Source organism: Phyllobates terribilis, unplaced genomic scaffold, assembly GCF_046119375.1.
Source record: "Phyllobates terribilis strain yellow unplaced genomic scaffold, ASM4611937v1 Scaffold_2__4_contigs__length_985480577, whole genome shotgun sequence".
Classification (NCBI taxonomy): domain Eukaryota; kingdom Metazoa; phylum Chordata; class Amphibia; order Anura; family Dendrobatidae; genus Phyllobates; species Phyllobates terribilis.
In genome coordinates, this window is record NW_027362762.1 from 212,394,416 (window position 1) to 212,414,281 (window position 19,866).

The window sequence follows — 19,866 nt, forward strand, 5'->3', positions numbered from 1 at the left end:
CCATCTGACTGCTCATGCCGGGGAGAATGACTCTTTCCAGCGAGCGGGCCCCAGAACTGCGCTCAACGAGTGGTGTCCTGTCACTCACTGAGCTCAGTGCAGCTCTGGGGCTCACTGTCTGGAGCGAGTCATTCCCCCCAGTTCCTCTATGTGAGCAGCAGGTGGATTACAGCGGGGGGACATCTTTGGACAGGTGAGTATAATTGTACACTGATTCCCAGGCGCCGGTACGTGTCACACTGATGACACACGGATGTCATTCATGTGTCATCAGTGTGGGACATTTTGCAGCCCATTCAATGCGAAAAAAACAGACATGTCAACGTGTTTTGCCCACGGACACACGGACCGGGAAACTCTTTGATATGTGTGTGTGTATGTGTCTCCTGTACTTGTGGAATCTGTCCCCACACATACCGGACACACTGACTTGTGAAAGAGGCCTAACCTTGCTGCCTCATTATAGTGAATGGATCCCTCAGCGGTTTCATCTGAATTACTGAATTACGTCACTCAGAGATTTAAACGGAAACCCCAATATCAGTGCTAGCGTAGAGCACAGGATAAATGGGAACATTTTACATAACATTTTGGATCACAATAAAAGCTTCGACTTAATCCAAAAAAAAAGCAAGTCCCCGCTCAGGACCGTTATCTGTTGACGCAAATATAGGGGGCTTCCATGTTACTAGTAACACAAAGGCTCTGGAAAAGTGAAATGGTCCTTGCCCCCCTAAAGAAATTCAGCAAATTCTGTGCTCCCAAATACAAATGCTCACCTCTCTTTTGAGCCCCACAATGTGCCTAAACTGCAGTTAGCATCCACATGTTTGGCATTTCTGTAGCGATGAGAGCCCGCCTAATTTATGGGTGCATGTCTCCAGAAGCACGAGTTGGGTATAATGTACTGGTCACTACAGCAGCAGTCTGCAATTTTCACTCAGCAACATCCACTGCTGCCTGTTTCTGGAAAACACCTATGTAGTTAAAATCCTTACCACACCTGTAAATAAATTCCCAAAGGATTATAATTTCCAAAATGGGGTCACTTGAGGGGAGATTCTACTCTTCTAGCACTTAGGAGTTGTGTATATGGAGTCTGCATACTATCCTAGGAAAATCTGCGCTCCAGGAGGCAAATAGCGCTCCATCCCTACGGAGTCTCGCCATGTGGCAAAGCAGTACTGAACAGCCACATATGGGGTATTTCTACATTCAGCAAAAAATTGTGGAACAAATTTTAGTGCCATGTTTACCCATTTCCCAGTGTGAAAATGTAGAATCTGGGGCTAAAACAAAACTTTGGTGGTAAAAATTTAATTATTCTTTCTTCACTGCCCAATGGTGTAAAATTCTGTGAGGCACATGTGGGGTTAACATGCTCACTGCACCCCTAGATGAATTCATTGAGAGGTGTAGTTTGTAAAATGGGGTCTCTTTTGGGGGGTTCTGCTGTTCTGGTACCTAAGGGGCTCTGCCAATGTGACATGGCACCGTCAAACCAGCCCAGCAAAATATGAAATCCAATATAGCGCTTCTTCCCTTATGAGATTTGCACCATGCCTCAAAAGGCACCACTTATGGGGTATCTGTATGCTCAGGAGAAATAGCACAACAAATTTTGGGGTCCACTTTCTTGTGGATTTTTTTTTTCTCACAAGTCAACATTATAATTTTCTGTAAAGCACCTGGGGGTCCAAGGTGCTCACCACACATCTATATAAATTCATTGGGAGAGCTAGCTTCCAAAAAGGGGGCACTTGTTGGGCATTTCCATTATTCAGGAGCTCTGCAAACGCGACATGACACACGCAGACCATTCCATCAAAGTCTGCATTTCAAAACGTCACTCCTTCCCTTCCGAGACCTGATGTGCACCTAAACTGTAGTTTTCTTCCACATATGGGGTATCAGCATACTCAGCAGAAATTGTACAACAAAATTTTGGGTCCAATTTCTCCCGTTACCCTTGTGAAAATAAAAATATTGGGGCTAAAAGATCATTTTTGTGGAAAAAAAGTGATTTTTTCATATTTACGGCTCTACGTTATAAACTTTTGTGAAACACTTGGGGTTCAAAGTGCTCACCACACATCTGGATAAGTTCCCTAAGGGATCTAGCTTGCAAAATGTGGTCTCTTGTGGGGGGTTTCCACAGTTTAGGCACATCAGGGGCTCTCCAAACAGGACATGGCGCCCGCTAATCGTTCAAGCAAATTTTACATTCAAAAAGTCAAATGGCGCTCTTCCCTTCTAAGCCATGCCGTGTGCCAAAACAATGGTTTTCCCCCACATATAGGGAATCGGCATGCTCAGGAGAAATTGCACAACAAATTTTGGGGTCCATTTTTCCTGTTACCCTTGCAAAAATAAAAAAATTTGGGTCTAAAATGGAATTTTTTAGACCAAAAAATTCACATTCCAAAAATTCCTGTGAAGCACATCAAGGGTTAATAAACCTCTTGAATGTGGTTTTGAGCACATTGAGGGTGCAGTTTTTATAATGGTGTCATTTTTAGTTATTTTCTGTCATAACTGCCCATCAATGTGACTTCAAATGTGATGTGGTCCCTAAAAAAATGGTTGCTGGTCGACTTTTAACCCTTATAATTTCCTAGCAAAGAAAAAATTGTGGTTCCAAAATTGCGCTGATGTAAAGTAGACATATTGGAAATGTTATTTATTAACTATTTTGTTTGACATATCTCTCTAATTTAAGGGCATGAAAATTTTTGCCAAATTTCTGATTTTTTTCAGAAATAAACGCAAGCAATATCAAACAAATTTTACCACTATCATGAAGTACAATATGTCTGATCAGTGGGATCTGTTGAAGCTTTCCAGAGTTATTACCTCATAAAGTGACACTGGTCAGAATTGTAAAAATAGGCCTGGTCATTAATGTGCAAACAGCCTTCGGGGGTAAAGGGGCTGAAACGCGTTGTGGAAATAAAAACTGTTCAACTCATCTTGGTCCTAAGGATTCTTCATTTCAGAGGTGTAGCCTGATTGGACCCAAAATTTCTTTTCTATAGCAGTGCAGCCTGGTATCGTGTTATTGTCCAAATTGGTCAACTATCCTGCAGGAGATCATCTACCAGCCATGAGGCAGCAGCAGCTGATATCTTCAGGTGTTCATAGGAGTTGTGGCTGCACACAACCTGCTCAGGTGAGCGCCTTCCTTTTACTTTACTTTGCACCCAAAAAGGTATCATCCGATGGTCTTGTGCATTTTTGTTCCCCTATAGTTTTTTCTACCAGTATCACACTTATGTCTATTTTGCTCAACTTGTAATCACTCTGCAGTGAGATCAGAGCAAGGTTCCATTACATCTCACACAGGAGTAGCCCAGAAACGACTTGTTCTGTGTGAAATATCATGACAACCCTAATCTCACTGCAGAGTGATTGCAAATTGCTTGAGCACAATTGACATAATTGTGATTACATGTCATACAGTGTGAAACTTGCTCTAAGCTATGGTGAGGGTGTATTCTTTTACTCCTGTGTTGCTGTCAACTTATGATTGGTCAGCATTACAGAAGAAGAAGAAGTACATGCACCCCCAGTGAAAACTATCTGATAACACCCCCTTGGACTTATCAAAAGTTAACTCATTAGTAGTGCTGAGCCACCCCCGTAGTGTTCGAGTTCGGTTCGGTTCGTCGAACACCCGTGTGTTCGCCGAACTGTTCGTCGAACACCTTCGAACACCGTTAAAACCAATGGCAGGCAAACAAAAACACATAGAAACACATAGAAAACACCTTCAAAGGTGTCCAAAAGCTGACAAACTGCTCAGAAGACACAACTAACACATGGAAAAGTGAAAAGTACATATAGTCATGCGAAAAGAAAAGAGGTGGAGGAGTAAAAGGAGGGGGAGACACAAATATAGGCATGTCATGCCCTTCTAAAATCCAAAAAGTGAGAAGCCGACACGTTCAGTCCGCTCCTGCCCGTGCCACCTCCGTGTCGCCGGGTTTGTGCCAGAGCCGCGGTGAACCCTGACGGCCAGCCCCCCTCTCCCAATACTGGTGTCTGTCCGCTGGTGGGTCGAGCGAGCCCCCCTGTGGTGGAGGCACCTCTAAGCTTTTTAATTTAAATTGTCTCTCTAATTTGAATGAATACACTTTAAATCCATTTACAAGGATCTATTGGAGGGCAAGTCTCATGCCAGCAGAAGCGTAATTCCAGCTCCAGTAGCGTCCACTAAAGCTGCTGCAGTTAAAAAGCTTTTATAAGGATCGAGCTCGGCTGTCCACCACAAGGCATCCTACTGCCAGTCCCAGCCCCTATGCCTTGGGGTGCCTCCTAATGCTCTTCACTGAGTATCCCGTGGTCCCGAAGCATTTCCTTTGAAAAAATTAAGTGTCCAAACTACAGGTGGTATAGCTTGCTTAACAGCCGGGATAATCCGCTGACTAGCAGACACTGCTACTAGGCACAAAGTATTTCCTGGGCTAGATGCAGTTAAAAATTTGTAATTAGATACTCTCGTTGGATGCTGAGAAAGCATTCCATAGAGTCTCCTGGCACGCCATATATGATTCTCTTAAAAAGCTTGGGGTAGGGGTCTAGGGGACCCTTTTATAGCCAAAATCACGGCCCTGTATCACAATACGTCACCTAGGCTGAAGATAAATGGAACTGTAGCACCCTGAGGGCTCGGTTGCTACAGAGGTATTGCACCTCACCCAGAGGTGTGATATCTCACTCTCAGGTAAGGATGGAGTGTGGATCAGGACCCGACACCTGCATGCATTACACCACATTGCCGTGGGGCAGGGCGACCAATATGCCTCTGAGATGGGCACGACAGTCCCTGTCCCTGGCTGGAGTGGGGGGAGGGAACACTGAGGAAGGGGAACCCTGTAGTGCAGGAGCAGGGAGGAAGCAGTTCCTGGGTGCATTGAGAAGGGAGTATAAAAGGTGGGCACCATCTTAGTTCAGTGCAGAGAAGTCTGAGCAGAAGTGGCAGGGAGCAGGGGCTCTGCATGAGCTCTGCTCCGGAGGCGGGCCTAGTAACAGAGGCCCAGGCCTGGAAGAGGGAGAAGGAAGGAAGAGGAGCGGAGAAGGCTCCAGGAATGAGGAATGAAGGGATCCCAGGGGTGCGGACGGGCGAGTCGCCACTGCACGCCCGAATCCACCTGCGTGGAGGGGTCAGGCCAAAGGGGGAGACCGGTCCCCGAAACTAGTGGAGGCAGGAAATGACCCTCAGCTAGAAACCGGAGGCTGTGACATTTTATGTGGCGCAGCCCCTCGCTACACCCGCTAGGAAGGCACCACATAGGGTCAGGGAAACTGGCGCCAAGTTTACCAAGAGGAGGCCCGAGGCAGCCGGACAGAAGGGTTGGTAAGAAAGGCCAGACAAAGGACACACAAAGGGGGTCCTGTGAAGCGCTCCAAAGTTATCTGGGAGTTGTCTGAGCCCCTCACCTGGTGAGCACAGTACGACGTGGGCAGCCGTTACCTGCAGACGTGGTCTGGATAATAAGAACTGTGAGTAAAGGCCCTGGACTGCATCACTGACTCCGTGTCGTTACTGCTGCTGCCCTGCACCATCACCCCCATCCTCCGCATACACTGCCCTGAGGCTATACTCAGGGCAGTGTATACTGGTGTTGTGGGTGCTGCTCTGCTGCATCCACAACACCAGCCTCAGCGGTCTGCCCTGCAGCGGTGGTTCACTCTGACCGCAATCCACGGGTGGCGTAGTCGGACATTTAAACATCAAAACCACATAAATAGTTCCGCCACTGGTTTGACCACCCTGAGCCACGGAACCGGGTCGCCGCCACGAAGACTACAACCACCAGCATCCACCAAAAAGGGTCCGGCTCCGGGTGTCCCAAGGCCCAGGGGGTGCATCAGAACATTTTCATCACCTTTCACAATCACCAATGGGACAAGGCACGGATGTCCTCTGTCCCCTCTCTTATACATCCTAGTGACGGAGCACCTGCTCTCATCAATTCGCCATAACCCCAATATTAGGTGGATTGAGGTGGGAGGCACCGAGTACAAGTGCTCTCTATTTGCTGATGATGTCCTAGTATATATCACTCAATCACATATATCCATTCATGCTGTTATGGCTGAAATAGATCACTTTGTTACATGGTCAAATTTTAAAATCAATGCAGGAAAGTCTGAGGCCCTCGATGTCTCCCTCCCCAAATCCATATAGGATTCCATCCAGTCCAACTTTCCCTTTGCCTGGCCCTCACAGGGTATCAAATACTTAGGAATTCCTATTCATAGAGACCTCTCCCATCTATGTTATCTTAATTTTGGGCCCTTTATTGAACAACTCCATACAGACCACGGTTGGCAAGTTAGAACTGTAAGATTCACTACGTGAACCACTGGTGTTTTGTGGAAAAGCACATGTACACTGTGTTCCAAATTATTATGCAAAAAGTGTTTAGGAGTGATAAGGGAAGAATTTGTTTGTTTGTCAGTTAAACTCATTGATGGTGATGTGTGTCAGGGCTCTTTATATCACTGTAAGCAATTGCAGACACCTGTGCTAATTAGTTTGGCAGGTGTGTCCAATGAAAGGCAAGACTACTTAAGAAGACTGTCTCACATTATTAAGCAGCCTACATTTTCTGCCAAAATGGGAAAGAAAAAGGATGTGTCGGCTGCTGAGAAGCAACAAATTGTGGAGTGTTTAGGTCAAGGCATGACTACAATCAACATTGTGCGATGATCAGGATGAAGTGTCTTGGCAATCAAGAAGTATGTAGCTGATTCACAGTACACATGTGTGCGTGCTGATAAGGGCAAATTGAGGACTCTTTCCTACAGGCAATTACGTCAGGTTAAAAGAGCAGCGGCAAAAAAGCCTTGTCATAGCAGCAGACAAGTTTTTGAAGCTGCTGGTGCCTCCAACGTCCCCCGAACAACAAGATGCAGGGTCCTTCAGAGGTTTGCAGCTGTGCATACGCCATCCTGTCGACCTCCTCTATCCACTTCACACAAGCAGAAACGGCTCCAGTGGGCTAAACATTACATGAAGACTGATTTCAAAACTGTTTTGTTCACGGATGAGTGCCGTGCAGCGCTCGATGGTCCAGATGGATGGAGTGGAGGATGGCTGGTTGATGGACACCCCACGCAAACACGGCTACAGCGCCAACAAGGAGAAGGTGGAGTAATGTTTTGGGCTGGAATCATGGGGAGAGAGATTGTCGGCCCCTTTAGGATCCCTGAAGGCGCTAAAGATGAACTCCATAATGTATGTGGATTTTCTCAAACAGCACTTCCTGCCATGGTTCAAGAAGAAGAACCGTGTATTTCACAGCAAGATAATTATTTTGCATGATAATGCACCATCTCATGCTGCACATAAAACATCTGCATCTCTGGCTGATATGGGCATAAAAGGGGACAAACTTATGGTGTGACCCCCATGCTCCCCTGACCTCTACCCCATTCAGAACCTCTGGAGCATCATCAAAAGGAGTGTCTATGATGGCGGGAGGCAGTTCACATCTAAGCAACAGCTCTGGGAGGGTATTCTGTCCTCATGCAAAACAATTGAAGCAGAAACCATCCAAAACCTGACAAATTCAATGGACGAGAGAGTTCAGAAGCTCCTTTCGAACAAGGAGTCCTATGTGAAAATGTAACATCACCTAGAATAAAGTTTTGAGTTGAAAACTGTTTGATTTCAGTTTCTAATAACCTGCTAATGCTTATAATTTCAAAAATGACAATTTTTTTGGTCTTTATTAAAATGAAAAGGTTGATCGAAAAGTTTGGGGGATCTAAGAGTGTGGCAACCCAGTAGTCATGATTACTTCGAATTCTGACAATATGAGGGTCATGTTGCAGGTAGTGCAGCAAGAAGGCACTTATGTGTCTTGCGCATCTCGGAGCCCCAAAATTATTTTCCGGGCTAGATGCAGCTAAAAATTATTATTAATTTTAAATCTGGTGGAGCTTAGTATAGATGGCCTAATAGGATCAGTGCTGCACACTGCTACAAAGCCCAAATTATTTTCCAGCCAAGATACAGATAAACATGATTAGCAATTTTAAATCTGGTGGAGCTTATTATAGATGGCCTAATAGAATCAGTGCTGCACACTGCTACAAAGCCCAAATTATTTTCCAGCCAAGATACAGATAAACATGATTAGTAATTTGAAAGCTTAAAACGGTTGGTAGGGTGATTTTAACCAATCATCAAGCTATTACTCTCCCCAGGATGACACAGAGGTAGAAAAGTCGTTTTGGATCCATGATTTGTTCATCTTTATGAACGTGAGTCTGTCTACATTATCAGTGGAGAGCCGCGTGCGCTTATCTGTCAGCACACCACCAGCAGCGCTGAACACACGTTCAGACAGAACGCTGGCTGCGGGGCATGACAAGATCTCCAAGGCATAAGTGGCTAGCTCCGGCCATTTATCCAGATTGGAAGCCCAAAAAGAGCAAGGGTCCAGTGACACAGTCATGGCTTCAATGTTTACTTGGAGATACTCCTGTACCATCGTCTCTAGGCGTTGACTATGTGTCAGACTTCTTGTCTCCTGTGGCCTTGCAAAGGATGGGCTAAAAAAGTGGTGAAATGATTCCGCAAAATTGATGTTACCAGCAGATACTGTGGTTCTGTTACGGTTTGAGTGCTGAACACTTGACGGTCCCACGGTTGGCAAGTTGGAACTGTGAGATTCACTACGTGCACCACTGGTGTTTTGTGGAAAAGCACATGTAAGATTCTGCAACAGTCTCTGCTGATACTCCTGCATGCGTGCATCCCTTTCTATGGCAGGAATAATTTCGGCAAATTTACTTTTGTACCGGGGATCTAACAGTGTGGCAACCCAGTAGTCAGGATTATTTCTAATTCTCACAATTCGAGGGTCATGTTGCAGGTAGTGCAGCAAGAAGGCACTCATGTGTGTTGCGCATCCAGGAGCACCAAGTCCCTGTTGTGTTGGTGGCGAGGTAACAATCATGCTTCCTTCCTCTGTCCTCTCCCCCCAACCTCGCACAACAGAAATGTGATCAAGGTCTCCCTCATCTGATGAGTCTTCCATCAGTTCGTCCTCCACTTTTTTCTGGACTCCTGCACCTTCCTCACTAGTTTGGCTGCTACCATGCGCCCTGGTAAAACCATCTCCCCCACCCTCACATGCCTGCCGCCCTGGTGCTGCCGACCGTCTGGACCTTGCAGATGTTAGCCCTTCCGCATACAACTCCTCCTCTACTTCCTCCACCTCCTCTTGTGCCACCACCTGACTCCGAATTCTGTTTAACATGTGCTCCAGCATGTAAATCACCAGAATAGTCATGCTGATAATGGCATCGTCAGCACTAAACATCTTCGTCGCCATTTCAAAACTGTGCAGAAGGGTGCATAGGTCCCTGATCTGAGACCACTCCTCCAGCGTGATTTGCCCCACCTCTGGATCTCGTTGGCCCAGGCTATACATCAGAACGTATTGCACCAGGGCTTGTCGGTGCTGCCACAGTCGCTGCAACATGTGCAGAGTTGAATTCCACCGGGTAGGCACATCGCATTTTAGCCGGTGAAGTGGCAGGCCCAACGACTTCTGTAGAGATGTAAGTCGCTGAGCTGCGGGATGCGAACGGCGGAAGTGAGCACACAGCGACCGTGCCCTCTGCAGAAGGCCATCTAGTCTGGGATAGTGGGCTAAAAATTGCTGGACAACCAGGTTCAACACGTGAGCCATACAAGGCACGTGTGTGACATTGCCCCGGCGAAGGGCCGCACCCAGGTTTGCAGCATTGTCGCACACGGCCTTCCCTGGTTTCAGGTCCAGTGGAGACAACCATTCATGAAATTGGTTCTCCAGAGCTGACCACAACTCCTCAGCTGTGTGACTCACATTTCCCAGACATTTCAAAGTAAAAACCGCCTGATGACGTTGAGCCCTACTGCCAGCATAGTAAGGAGGTGTGCAGGATCCCTTCTGCGCAGTTAGAAAGCTTGTGGCATGACCAGACAGGCTTTGGGTGCAGGTGGAAGACCGAGAGGAGGTTGAGGAGGCAGAAGCAGTGGAGGAACTTTGACATAAAGAGGATTGACGCACAACTCGTGGGGACGGCAAGACTTGGACAGCAGCCCCTTGTCCTGCTGTCACCATAGTTACCCAGTGCCCAGTCAGCGACATGTAACGCCCCTGTCCATGCCTACTCGTCCAAGTGTCTGTGGTGAAATGCACCCTGTCACACACAGAGTTTCTCAAAGAAGCGGTGATGTTGTGTGCGACATGCTGGTGGAGCGCAGGCACACCTTTCTTTGAGAAGTAGTGCCGACTGGGCATCTGGTACTGGGGCACTGCGACGGACATAAGGTCTCGAAAATCCTCTGTGTCCACCAGGCGGAAAGGCAGCATTTCTGTAGCCAAGAGCTTGCAGATGGTGAAATTCAACCTCTTAGCTTTCTTATGGCTAGGAGGAAATGGTCTTTTACTTGTCCACATCTGAGGGACCGAGGGCTGGCTATTGTGCTTAGACGGGGTTGATAAGGGTGTCCCCGGCAAACTGCCGGTCTGTGAGGAAGATGCAGGCGGACATGTTAGGTTGCCTTGATCCAAAGGTGGTGCTATCGATGTCGGACAGCGCTCAACACCAGCTGGTGTTACCACCTCCAAAGAAAATGATGACCTGCCAATCACGCTGGCTGTTGCGGGTAAAGAGGTGGCAGGTCTGCGCCCCAAAACAGGTGTGACTGCTGTCCCCCCAGTCACAGAGGATGAAGAGGCCGCGGATGCACAAGATATGGCAGACGGTGGTTGGCCCGGCCGGCTAGGCCGCATTGTAGCACACTGAGCTTCCCACTGCAACTTATGCTTCATGTCAATGTGCCGGTTCATGCATGAAGTACTCAAACTATGTATTTTTTGGCCTCTACTTAGCTTTTGCTGACAAATGTTACAGATAACACGAGTTGGGTCATCTTTATCGATCTGAAAAAATGCCCAGGCTATGCAAGGCTTAGCACCCATGCGACCTGAAGAGCCACCACGACTTGTGGTGAGAGGCAGAGTTGTGTTTGAGGATGCAGTTGTTGACGTGCTTCCAGTACTACGTCTCTGTCCAGGAAGGCGCAACCTGACCTCGTCGTCACTAGCATCTTCCTCTATCTCCTCTGCTGACCTCATCTCTTGGCTGACTGTGGGTTGACAGTAAGTGGGATCTCCAACCTCATCATCATCACCCTGTGCGTTATCACACCCGTCGTCCTCAGAGCCAACCTGTTCCTGCCCTGACAAAAAACTAAAGTTGTCGCTCCAATCAGGTATTTGAGTCTCATCATCGTCTTCCTCATTGTCTCCACCAACAGGAGTTACAGTTTGGGAATGAGGGTCTACATTATGGTCAGAACCTTCTGCGTCTGGTCCTGGATCCGACTCATAAAGATTCTGGGCATCAGTGCAGATCATTTCCTCGTCTGGATTCACAGAAGCGCTGGAGTCGACCTCTGATTCCCAGGCTATAGTATGAGTAAACAGCTCTGCAGACTCAACCATCTGTTCTACCTCATACTCAGACGGGCAGCTGGAGATTTGGGAGCTGTGAGGAAGCAAGTGCGATTGGGGTGACACCTTTGAGGACTGGAGTATTTGTGATGTTGAAGTTGATGTGGAGGAGAGCCCACTTAAAGGAGCACTTGATATCCGTTGAAGCACCTGCTGTTTTTGTGCCTCATCTGGAATTTGTAGCGATTGGCGTGGCCGTAAGAAAGGGATCTTATCACATTGTCCGCTAAAAGAAGTAGACATTTTAGTTTGGCTGGAAGATGGTCTTTCTTCTGCAGATGTTACTGTTGCTTTAACACCTACCCCACGGACACAACCTTTTTTCCCCTTCCCAACACGCCTATTCCCCTTTCCACCAGCAGCAGGCCTTTTTCCACTCATTTTGGTGGTTAACTAATTCACAACTCTGGAGTTGTTTGCACAAAAAAACAATGGATGGGAACCGAGCAGAGCTGAGTGGCCAAACTGTGGTATTAGGCCAAAACTATTGGCTGGGTTAGATGCAGAAAAAAATTATATTCGATTTGCAACCTGATGGAGGTCAGTATAGATGGACTAATAGAGAAAGTCCCACGTACTGCTAGAAGGCCAAATATTTTTTCAGAGCTAGATGCAGAAAAAAATTATGTTCAGTTTGCAACCTGATGGAGGTCAGTATAGATGGACTAATAGAACAAGTCCCACACACAGCCAGAAGCCCAATGTTTTTTCAGAGGTAGATGCAGAAAAAAAATATTTTTAATTTGCAACCTGATGGAGGTCAGTATAGATGGACTAATAGAGAAAGTCCCACACACTGCTAGAAGGCCAAATATTTTTTCAGAGCTAGATGCAGAAAAAAATTATATTCAGTTTGCAACCTGATGGAGGTCAGTATAGATGGACTAATAGAACAAGTCCCACACACAGCTAGAAGCCCAAATATTTTTTCAGAGGTAGATGCAGATAAAAATTATTTTTAATTTGCAACCTGATGGAGGTCAGTATAGATGGACTAATAGAGAAAGTCCCACACACTGCTAGAAGGCCAAATATTTTTTCAGAGCTAGATGCAGAAAAAAATTATATTCAGTTTGCAACCTGATGGAGGTCAGTATAGATGGACTAATAGAACAAGTCCCACACACAGCTAGAAGCCCAAATATTTTTTCAGAGGTAGATGCAGATAAAAATTATTTTTAATTTGCAACCTGATGGAGGTCAGTATAGATGGACTAATAGAGAAAGTCCCACACACTGCTAGAAGGCCAAATATTTTTTCAGGGCTAGATGCAGATAAAAATTATTTTTAATTTGCAACCTGATGGAGGTCAGTATAGATGGACTAATAGAGAAAGTCCCACACACTGCTAGAAGGCCAAATATTTTTTCACAGCTAGATGCAGAAAAAAATTATATTCAGTTTGCAACCTGATGGAGGTCAGTATAGATGGACTAATAGAACAAGTCCCACACACAGCTAGAAGCCCAAATATTTTTTCAGAGCTAGATGCAGATAAAAATTATTTTTAATTTGCAACCTGATGGAGGTCAGTATAGATAGACTAATAGAGAAAGTCCCACACATTGCTAGAAGGCCAAATATTTTTTCAGAGCTAGATGCAGAAAAAAATTATATTCAGTTTGCAACCTGATGGAGGTCAGTATAGATGGACTAATAGAACAAGTCCCACACACTGCTAGAAGCCCAAATATTTTTTCAGAGCTAGATGCAGAAAAAAATTATATTCAATTTGCAACCTGATGGAGGTCAGTATAGATGGACTAATAGAATGATGCTATGCCCAAAAGATTTTACTTCACTAGGTGCAGTAAAAAAATTGGTATTCTATACACAGGTGGTATATCTTGCAACACAGATAGGCTACTCCACTGACTAACACACTCTGCAATAGGCCAAAAAGGATTAGCTTTGCTAGATTCAGCCAAATGCTGTGAAAAAAACTTGCACAGCACTGGCACAGACCTGCCTGGCAAAAACTGATAGGAGCTGATGTAACCTAGTCCTGAAAAGGACTGCAATTACAATTAGTCTTTACTCCCACAATCTATCTATTTAAGAGCACAGACCTGCCTGATAAAAGTCGTAGGAAATGCTGTAACCTAGTCCTTAAAAGGACTGCAATCACAACTATTCCCTACTCCCAAGCTATCTGTATATTTGTGCGAAAATTGGCTTGAAATTAACAAGGTATAGCGCACACAGCAACAGCGGTGCCGTCTAACACGCAGCTGCAGCAGTGAGAAAATGGTGGCGACGGGGAAAATGGCTTGGTCTTATAGGGCAAGGACATGTGCCATACACTGCCAATGACACATGCCCTTGCTTGTGTGAAAAACAGCAGTTCGCTCCGTGTGTGCGCTGCTGATAGGCTGACAGACTGCACCTCCCCACTGCAAATGCGGGAAAGAGAAAAAAAAATGGAGATCTTCATTATTCCTGCAGAGATCCATCCCCTGCCCCTCCCCCCACCCCGCTGTACACTCAAACTGCGTATTAACATTAATTTTCATCATTACTGAGAAAAAATCCAGTTATGATTTTGGTGCACGAACAGTTATCGAACATAACCTCGAACAGCTGAATTTTTCTCAAATCGTTCGTGTTCGCCGAACGGCTCGAACACCGCCCAAAACAGCTCGAATTTGAGATTGGCGAACAGTTCGAGTAGAACAACGCCGATTTCTACTCATTAGGTGCCAAATACTTTGCTAGCTAATATTTCTGCAATGGGGAGGCAAAATAAGCGAAAAAAAAAAAGAGTTGTATTCTACTCTGCAACCACTATTACATTGTGTGTCCAGTTCAACATGAAACATTTGGTGAAAGTCCTCTTTAATTAACGTAGCACCCCTTTAAACTGTACAATTTTTGTGAGCACTTAACATCAAATATTATAGACTTGCATAAAGAGCAATCCTGTAACTAGTTTGTCCACTCTGAAGTTTATCTAGAACTGCCCAGGCTGCTGTGTCCAGATATACTTGAGAAAATGTGACTGTTAATGCCTGTTGTGTAACTGTATCTGATTATAAACTTATTTATGGGGTATATGAAAAATAAAAACAATATTTATATTGTGAGTTTGCTATGCTTGGCATAAATAAATTGTTAGCTTGATATGTCATTGTGCAACTGTAGCACCCTGAGGATTCGGCTGCTACAGGGGTATTGCACCTCAGCCAGAGGTGTGGTATTCCACTCCCGGGTAAGGATGGAGTGTGGAACTGAGCTCAGTTAGCTGCATGCACTACACGCATCCCATTTCCGAGGAACAGACCGATGGTACTCCCACTAGAGAAATGTGCAGGTACAACAGAGTCTGTTCCTGGCTGGAGTGGGAGGGGGGTGGAACATCCCAGTAGTGTAGGGGCAGATAGGGGGAGCAGTCTGGGTAGTGCTAGGAGCTCATTGGGTGCTGGTCACCTGAGCTCACACATAGAGGGAGTATATAAGGTGGGAACCATCTTAGATCAGGGTCAGTCAGTCTGTCAGTCTTTTGTCAGAGCAGAGCAGAGGAAGAGAGCAGAGGAGAAGAGCAGCTCCAAGGCCCAGAGAGAGAGAGGAGAAAGAAAGACCCAGAGGGGGAGAAAGAAGGAACTCCAAGAGCCCAAATTAGACCAGAGGGTGAAGAGTTGGCAACAGGGTACCGGATCCCAAGCTGGCAGAGGCTACAGCACACCTTAGCCAGGAACCGGAGGTCGTGGGCAGGATCGCTCTGCCACGATCACCCACTAAATCCACCCGGAAGGCAGACCAGGAATAGGGTCAGGGAACCCAGAGACAAGGGTTTACCACCAAGAGGCCCGAGGGAGCCGGACATAGGTGGATCCCTGGTGGGGAAGGCCAGAGAAGAGGACAGGACAGAAAGGGAGCTCAGGACCACGCTCCAGAATCACCTGGGGGTTGGCCGAGTCCAGGACCTGGTGGACGCAGCACGGCTCGGGTGGTCACTTAAGGCCGGAGTGACCAGAACAACTGCAGTAAGTAAACAAACCCTGAACTGCACAGCCCGACTCTGAGTCTCATTTCCATCCCCGCTGCACCACCACAACCCCCATCCTCTGCAACTGACCCCCTGAGGCTATACCCCTCCCGTTGGGGGTTATACTACCTAAGCTGCACACACATCACCAGCCTCAGTGGACCCTGCTGCAGCGGCGGCCTTTTGACCGCAATTCAACGGGTGGCGTAGTCGACACAAAAGAACATCTAGTAACATCATAAGGACTGCCACACACTGAGCTTGACACCCTGGGCACGGACCGGGTCACAGCCACTCGGAGACTACAACCCCCATCTGATCCGGCTCCGGGTATCCCCAACAACACTGGCCCAGGGGGCGCGTCAACTTTGGCGTAGTCGGCAGGATAACGTGCCCGCAACAACCGGGTACTGCGTGCCTGAAGAAAAGTTCACCGTTACCTCAAAAAGAAGTCTCCCGCCGGTTCCGGAGGGTCCCCGCCAACGGACCCCATCACAGGTCGTTTCCCGCCGGTTGTCCGCCATTTGCAGCTTTTTCCCGCCATCCATGGAGTTTCCCGCCACTGGGAGACGATTCCCGCCATTTCCAAGGATTTCCCGCCTTGGGGGAGCGGACGCCATTATGGGCGTGCCAAAGGATGGCAAGAGGTCACCTCCCATCGTGGGCCAGGTCGAAGAATGGCGCCAAAAGCGGAAACCGCGCCCACCAACAGAGACTGTGATGCTGGAAGTGTCCATCAGCGTAAGAGAACTGCCCCTGGAACTGAAGTTGCCCCGGGACCACCCTCGATGTGGGCGGAGACAGAAGAAGAGAACAAAGATGGGTGTCGCCTGGAGCAGTCTGGAGAGAGCGCACCCGGAGACAAGACGTCTGGAAGAGAGTCCAGAGAGAGCCTACCCGGAGATGGAGGGAGAGCCAGGCAGCACCGACCCAGTGGTCAGGAGCCTGATGCGGGCCGCCACTCCAGGCAGCACCGACCCAGTGGTCAGGAGCCTGTTGCAGGTCGCCACTCCAGAAGGCCTGCTGGAGATCCTAGCACAGCTCCCCAGAGACCGGGAGTGTGCACAGACCGCGCTGGAGGGCCTCGCACGGAGGATGGCCCGGGTGCAACGAGAGACGTTGGCGGAGTGGAGCCGAGAGATGGCCCAGCAGACCGAGACTCGTCAGCGGAGCACGCCACCCGAGACGAGGAGACAGACCGCCTCTGAGGATGGCGCAGGAGGACTGAAGGCCGGAGACGGCGCCGAGAAGGGAGCCGAACGAATGGAGGCAGGTAAAGGGGACGTCACTACCCCGAGCCGGGAAACCGCGTGCCTGCCCCAGCTCCCCGTCGCAGAGCCCGAAGTACCCCCTGCCGTGCCCGTCGCTGCAACGTCACCGCCGCAGACTAGGCCTCAAACGGAAGCCGCGACCCCTGTGACGTCACACGCCTCGACCCCGAGCGTGGCCAAGCAGGAAGTACCATCGGCCTGGTCGCAAGGCCTAGTACCCCCGGGCGCCGCAATACCAACAGCGCCCCCTACCTCCGCAGAGCCCCCGGCCTGGTCGCAGGGCCAAGTAACACAGGGCGCCGCCGTTCTTACGGTGCCCTTTACTTTCAAGGTGCCCCAGGCCTGGTCGCAAGGCCTGGTTAACCCGGGCGCCGCTACCACCACGGCGCCCATAACACCTAAAGTACCGCACCTGGGTGAGGACCTGTTCGCCCAGCATACGTGCCCGGATGGGCAGCCCTTCGTATGGCCCCAGGAATACATCCAGCTGGAGCTGCAAAAAGCAAGGGCCATGTGCGAACCCCTGATCCCGGCTCCAAAGCCCATGAAGAGGATCTCGCCCCCGCTAGAAGAGACCCAGTTTGAGTGGGATCCCACCGGAGAAGACCTCATGGGGTTCACTCAGGAGACTCGGGCAGCCGCAGCGGAGCGTGCAGAGTGCTGCCGCCAGCAGCTCGAGGTCTTTGAGAGGGAGCGGAGAGAGAGGCGGGTCCAGGAACAACAAGCCCAAATAAGGAGCGCGGAGCAGAAGAGCCGGACCAGGAGAAACCCCCGTGCAGCGCATGGTCCCCGTACCATCGGGACTGTGATAAAGTTCAATCTGCAGCATGGGTGGGGTTTCATCAGGGATCACCGCACCCCAGGCGACGTCTTCGTGACCAGGAGAGACGTTGAGTCCCACCTACCGGAGGGACACAGAGGTCGTGACCTGTATTTAGGGGACGAGGTCACCTTCACCCGGCACAAGTGTGCCAAAGGACCCTACGCCCTCCATGTGCATCGCCTGACGGAGGAGGAGCTGCGGTGTGAGGAGGAGCAAGAGGACCCGGACGGGTCTGAAACTGAAACCAACCAACAAGAAAGAGCAGGAGGACGCCGTCGTTGAAGTACGGTAGAGAGAGACAGTATAAAGTTGCCCGTCGGGGTACCAAGAACTGTTACTTATTTAAAATATGTTCCCCGTTGGGACAAAGTGTGAACTGATGCCCGTGTGTCCCTAGTTCCTAATACCTGGCCGAGGACTGAGAGCGGCCATATCCCCTTGTATATAGTTGCGCTTCCTAAAGCGCCCCCTACCGGTTTTATAGGAAACTGTTGTTTTTACTACAAGAGACTGTCGCACTTTACCCGGTCACAAGTTGCACCGTGACCAGAGGAGCCAGAAACAAGAATGTTATGGATATGAAAAGTTTATGCTGCTGATAATGTTTATATGTTTTATATGTTTATGTTTTATGAAAAAAAAATGTATGTTTGTGGATGTTTATATCTTACAGCCCGAGGACGTGCTGTGATTTACCAGGGGGGAATGTAGCACCCTGAGGATTCGGCTGCTACAGGGGTATTGCACCTCAGCCAGAGGTGTGGTATTCCACTCCCGGGTAAGGATGGAATGTGGAACTGAGCTCAGTTAGCTGCATGCACTACACGCATCCCATTTCCGAGGAACAGACCGATGGTACTCCCATTAGAGAAATGTGCAGGTACAACAGAGTCTGTTCCTGGCTGGAGTGGGAGGGGGGTGGAACATCCCAGTAGTGTAGGGGCAGATAGGGGGAGCAGTCTGGGTAGTGCTAGGAGCTCATTGGGTGCTGGTCACCTGAGCTCACACATAGAGGGAGTATATAAGGTGGGAACCATCTTAGATCAGGGTCAGTCAGTCTGTCAGTCTTTTGTCAGAGCAGAGCAGAGGAAGAGAGCAGAGGAAAAGAGCAGCTCCAAGGCCCAGAGAGAGAGAGGAGAAAGAAAGACCCAGAGGGGGAGAAAGAAGGAACTCCAAGAGCCCAAATTAGACCAGAGGGTGAAGAGTTGGCAACAGGGTACCGGATCCCAAGCTGGCAGAGGCTACAGCACACCTTAGCCAGGAACCGGAGGTCGTGGGCAGGATCGCTCTGCCACGATCACCCACTAAATCCACCCGGAAGGCAGACCAGGAATAGGGTCAGGGAACCCAGAGACAAGGGTTTACCACCAAGAGGCCCGAGGGAGCCGGACATAGGTGGATCCCTGGTGGGGAAGGCCAGAGAAGAGGACAGGACAGAAAGGGAGCTCAGGACCACGCTCCAGAATCACCTGGGGGTTGGCCGAGTCCAGGACCTGGTGGACGCAGCACGGCTCGGGTGGTCACTTAAGGCCGGAGTGACCAGAACAACTGCAGTAAGTAAACAAACCCTGAACTGCACAGCCCGACTCTGAGTCTCATTTCCATCCCCGCTGCACCACCACAACCCCCATCCTCTGCAACTGACCCCCTGAGGCTATACCCCTCCCGTTGGGGGTTATACTACCTAAGCTGCACACACATCACCAGCCTCAGTGGACCCTGCTGCAGCGGTGGCCTTTTGACCGCAATTCAACGGGTGGCGTAGTCGACACAAAAGAACATCTAGTAACATCATAAGGACTGCCACACACTGAGCTTGACACCCTGGGCACGGACCGGGTCACAGCCACTCGGAGACTACAACCCCCATCTGATCCGGCTCCGGGTATCCCCAACAACACTGGCCCAGGGGGCGCGTCACAACCACATTTGCATTTGTGTTTACAAATGAAGGATGGAGAACATTATTTCTGGAGATTATATGACTGTGTCACCTGCTTCTCCTTTGCAGTTTTTCTCTCTCTAATTTTCAGTTGTCTATGAGCTGCACACTCTGAAATAATAATAAAAATATTAATAATTATTATAATTTTTCGTACAACCAAATGTACAAACAATATCAGAAATTACAGAGTAATATACAATTCAACAAGAGAAGGGAGAGTGCTGCCAGCAAGCTTACAATCAAAGCCAGGGATCCCCAACCTTTCTTACTTTGAGAGTCACATCCCGCTTAGAAAGATGGTCGTGACTCGCGAGTCACA